Below are 5,599 nucleotides of genomic sequence, written 5' to 3' on the forward strand. Positions count from 1 at the left end.
ATTGCGATTTGAGTCGGACATTTTAAGTGTTGCTAAGGTTGATTTTCCACGCCTCTGTGCATTTTAAGTGTTGCTAAGGTTGATTTTCCACGCCTCTGTGTATTTTAAGAGTTGCTAAGGTTGATTTTCCACGCCTCTCTGTATTTTAAGTGTTTTCTAAGGTTGATTTTCCACGCCTCTGTGTACGTCAGTTTGACGTACACAGAGGCGCGGGTTTGACGTATTTTACCGATTCATACAAAAATTCTCCTGTATGTTTGTTTTAATTTCAACATGCAAAAAAATACAATACATAGTGGTGACGCACTCAAGCAGTATGCCTATATTCATGTCATCACTAGAACAAAGTTAAGCTATTAAGATATTATAAATAAATATAGAAGTATAAATCAGTTGTTGGATCGCCTAGTTTTAGAGAGATATAGTGTGTAATAATTAATATTTGAAAGTTGAATTTAGATCTGTATCGGTATAGCCGGTATAACCGCCCTCCGGCGTAACACACCAGCTTCGCAGGCACGCGGCGAGGCGGCAGCTAGCTAAATCACACCGAACGACTTGTTACACTCAATATTTGCACATTTGATTGCAGTTGTTTAGAGTTGCTTAAAGCTTTCTAGTGATGATGCCCCAACTGTGCTTGGTGGCAACGAGTTCCAGTCTACGATAGTTCTGGGGAAATACTAGTTTTTGAATACCCCAATTCTTGGTTGATAACTCTGATATTTGAACTCATTGCTGTTTCTTGTTCTTTTCTGGGCTGGTATCAGATACTTAGTGGTTGGTACATCCACCAGTTTATTATTCATTTTGTACATCATGCACAGTCACACCAGTTTCAGAGGCCAAGATGGCCTCAGCTTAGTTTTCCGCATATTTAATAAATTATCGAAATGAGCCACGCTGGTTCACGCGAGATAAGGGCTGTCACGTGTCATTTTTCACGAGATCAAGATGGCGGACTGCATGGCAACCATGGCTTCCCTTCCTGTGGGATGTGGTTACTAAGTGGTTTTCTTGACAGGAACACCATGAATCATGTCAAAATACATGTCTAAGTAGAAACAAGACCCTTCCCTAATACAGACACCAGACACACATGGTCTTTGGGGGTTTCCCCTTGAGTAACACCCACTCATGTACAGGGGGTGCTGCCGGGAGGTCATTTCACCACATGGTCAAATCAGGGTAATTTACCAGCCATTTTCATTATTAATTCCAGTTTTGCCACTTATAATCTTACACACATCTTAAACCTCACCTATTTCACTACTTATTTTTCATAGTCATCATTTGGTCAGGATCCCAGGTTTTCTGTGAGGGTCATTCTAAGTTCGGCATATTGGACCATGTGGTCCCGGCCTGGAGCCACTTAGATGCTACTTTGATATTTGTTTGCCTAGTATTTTTGTACCCTAAGGAAGCCATTCATCTTGAACTGATTTTTAAAACTTAGATTTACTTTGAAATTATTTATTTTTGACAACAGAGACTGCCTTACTGCCACTTTTGTCATATTTTGTTCCCATTTTGCCCCCCCCCCCTCCTCAAAAGGCCCCACAATCTTGCATGGTGGAAAGAGGATCTGCCCAGACACATTCCTAGCTGTCACCTACACTGCTGCAAGATTGATTGTTAATTCTGGGATCTTTGCCCTTAGTTTCCTTAGTTTCAGACAACTTTTCCAACATGAGTCTTTTGAAAGTACACATTGAAAACATAAGAAAGCTATGTCGTTTCTGTGCAGGTCCTGTTTCAACCAAAGCTCAAAAGCAGCGAAATCGCCCCCTCCTTAGATGCATTGATTTTAGTAAGGAAATTAAGGATACATGGGGGGTGAATATCGAGCTGGACAAGAGCTACAGACATCCTCCTTTTTTCTGTTATAAATGTCGCAGTAAAATGGCAAACTGGTCAGAATGTGGGAGCAAGGCAGTCAGCTCAAAAGAGATGTGGTATAACCACAAGTTAGATTGTAAACATTGTGAAAAGGCTGAACAGATGTCAAAGGGTGGAAGGCCAAGAAAGGTTCAGATAAAAAAATCCAAAACAACAAAGCCCACTGCATCCCCTACCCCATCTCCAACCCCAGGTACATCTAAGTCTTCAGGACTAGCAAGTCCAGGTGACTGTGATGGGCCTGGGACCTCCGGCCCACCTAAACAAGGAAGTTCTAGTACTTCAACAGATTCTTCTCAGTCCTTCGATCATACAAGTTTTCTAAAACTTCAAGATGACCTGGAGGACTACCCATTTGATGAAGATAGGTTTTCAGAATGCATGCAGTCTGAGGCCTACAAGTGTCCCATTTGCAGATCCATCTTGTACTTACCAGTCATCACTAACTGTGAACATATCTTCTGTTTCATGTGTTTGCAGCAGACATTCACCCAAACTGACAAATCAACCATTAACTGTCCTGTATGTAACCAGCAAGTGCCACAGGGTCAGGTCATTCCTTGTCAAAAAGGGTGTAGGCCTTTCTACGGTGCTTACCTTCAAACCCCTTTTGAATGTAAGACCTGCAAAGAACAGGATAAACCTCTAAAACTTAGATTGGACCAGCTGAAGCACCACACCTGTACACCTCCTTTAGTTGACAACAGACCTCACCTTGTGGCACCTCCGTCAGTTCCCATCCTAATCCTCCCAGTGCAAGTCATCCCACCACAAGTAATAGCCCAGGCAACACCCCAACCCCCCACAGTACCTATAGCCCCTCCACAACCCCCCGCGGCGCCAGCGCCTGTTGCTCAAAACGCTAACACCAGCCCTGGGGTCCTTATAGACCTCAGTAAGTCCGGTGAGCTAAGCGCTGACGAGCAACAGGTCGCGACCAGTCTTGTCAGGCGGCTGTATGATAAGACCACAGGGAGTCTACAATGCAAGACTGGAGGCCAGGTAAGAATGAATACTCTACACAAGTTCAATCATCAATTTCATCTGTGTTTAATGTAAAACTGTAAAGTGATTCAGTGGGAACAACAATATATAAACTTCAAATATAGAAAATACAGAATGATATATATAAGGAAAAGAAATTGAACTGAACAGCTATGTTACATGTTCCTGAGGTAGCTTGTTGTACTATATACTAAGCAACAAAACAAACCTAACACTATGAACTGCAAACATAACCTTGACATTTAAAGAACTGAAAGCATTTGTACATTTCATGTATGTTATTATTTCTTTCAGCCCCTAACGTTTCATAGGGTTACAAACCCTAGAAAAAGCAGCGCTGATGTCGGGGAGACCACGGCCCGGAAACGGGTGCGTGAGGTGGAGGGCGTCAGAGAGGTGGTCAGTGGAGGTGCAGTCAAGGAGCAGCTTGCTCGGAAGATGCGGTCTATCCCCCGGGCAGAGCTCCATCAGATGTTCCAGGAGATGGGGCTGGACCAGGTCCGAATTCCGGATGGCCATCTCCTAGCGACAAAAGTAGACATCGGTCTTAACTGGAACCAATGCAGAAAACTAAGAAGGTTTGTAATCCCTTGTTTAACTTTCTTTTTTGCCTATTTTAATCACAGGACCATACCAGCATCTAATTCAAAATCTTTTTTTCAGATGGCTCAAGAGCTATGGTGTTTCCATGGAATCAGAAAAAAAGTCAAGGGAAATCAGTGCAAGGCTTCTTTCCCAAATTGACATTCAATCTGAACTCCAACCCATGGCAGTACGGACCAAGGATGGGACATCTATAGAGTTCATCCCCTGCGCCTACTTAACATCGCTGAGGGCAGCTATCTATGACAACCTAGCAAGAAGTGCTGATGCAGGGTAGGTAAAAAATATAGACTACAATAATGCTAACAAACAAGATTGGTATATTTAGTTTTGATACCAGTTTGGACCCTTTTTAAGTCCTATTGTTGCATATATAGTCATTGTTTGTATTGATTTTGTTATTTTTCACCTTTACACTTCATAGCAAGTTAACCTGGCACAACGGCAATATCCCAACCAATGAAATCTGGGTAAAGATCCTCGGCGATCATGGTGGGGGGTCTTTTAAGATGGCTTTTCAGCCATTGAATAAAGACCACCCCAACAGCAAGAGTAACACCATCGTGAACTGTATATTTGAGGCCAAGGACCTTCGACAAAATGTCGTCACTGCCACGAGACAGTTTGCTGCTGACATACAAGACCTTCAAGTCAGCAGCTGGAGGTAACTTGACTTCACTCTGTTTTGCCAAAGCTTATATAGGTCAAGTGTTGACTAAGCCTTTTCAAACTGTCTAGAAACAATGATGATCTTGTTCTGACTACTGACCTTTTTTGTACAGCTCCCCTGATGACACCAAGTACAACATCAGAATCTTTGCTGCTTCAGACTATGCGCTGCTCAGCCTGTGGTACGGGATCTCTGGAGCCTGTGGTAAGGAAACATAAAAAAACTTTGTTTGGTGCCTTATACTCTTAGTCACCAGAAATGTCTAAAGCCATCATATTTATACAAATACATTGGATAATAAAACTGTTGTCCAAACAGGTGTGCACCCTTGTTTGTGGTGTGAGGTGGATCAAAAGAACATGCGGCTGCCCAAAGACAGCAGACAAACAACTCCCTTGCGGACCCTGGCCACCATTGCTGCAGACTTTGAGAGGTTCCAGACAGAGGGGAAAGGGAATGTCAAGAAGGCAAAGGACTACAATAACGTCATTGCCATGCCTCTCTTTGACATACCCATTGACCAGGTGAGAAATAAGACTGAGCATGCACAATACAAAATACATATTCAAGTATATATATGTTTTTTACGTGATATATTGTCATGTTACAAGTCGTACTGAAAGGCTTACCTTTTTCATATGCAGGTGTGTGTTCCGGGATTGCACATCAGTTTAGGGTTGTACCAGAAGATGTTCAAGATGCTGGAGAGTGATCTCCACGACTTGGACATGATTCTGGCTACAACCCTGACTAACGGCTTCCTGGAGGACACCGACACAGACAGGGCCCAGGTCTTGCACGACTACCGCCTCCATGGACTGGAGTCCTACGTGGACGCGGTGGATGCTGCACGGGCGGAGGAGGAGAAGGCGGCAGACCTGCAGGAAGAGATTGATGAAAGAGAAAGCGAGTTAGCGTGGGTGATGTACATGACGGAAGATCATGATGAGGATGACGATGACAACGATCAAGCTAGGGAAAACTTCCTTCGGCTGGAAGAGGACATAAAGTCCCTACAGGAGAACAAAAGCAAACTGGTATGGCTTTATACATGTACATGAGTAATTAAGTGCCTTTACATTTTACAAAATACTGGCAAATTATTCACCCATCACTTCATGAGTCTTTTATCTGTGCTTTGGAATTAGAAACTAAGCTCTATGCTCCTTATTTATGTTTAGGAGAGGAAAGCTGCAAAAATCCGTGAAGAGGCACACGTTTCTGTACAGAATGGCCCACTGACTAAACAGTTGGATCAAGTCCTGCAGGAGTACCATGTGAAGCGGCAGGCATACCATGGCCAAGCATTTGTTGGAAACCATGTACAAATAATGCTACAGGTACAGTTTTGTGTTGAAATCTTCTTCCAGGCTTCAGTGCATCACTTTCCAATTATTGTCTGCCCCAGCACGTACGTACTGC

The sequence above is a fragment of the Branchiostoma belcheri genome, unplaced genomic scaffold (assembly GCF_001625305.1).
Source record: "Branchiostoma belcheri isolate BF01 breed outbred unplaced genomic scaffold, Haploidv18h27 scaffold267, whole genome shotgun sequence".
In the NCBI taxonomy this organism is placed as follows: domain Eukaryota; kingdom Metazoa; phylum Chordata; class Leptocardii; order Amphioxiformes; family Branchiostomatidae; genus Branchiostoma; species Branchiostoma belcheri.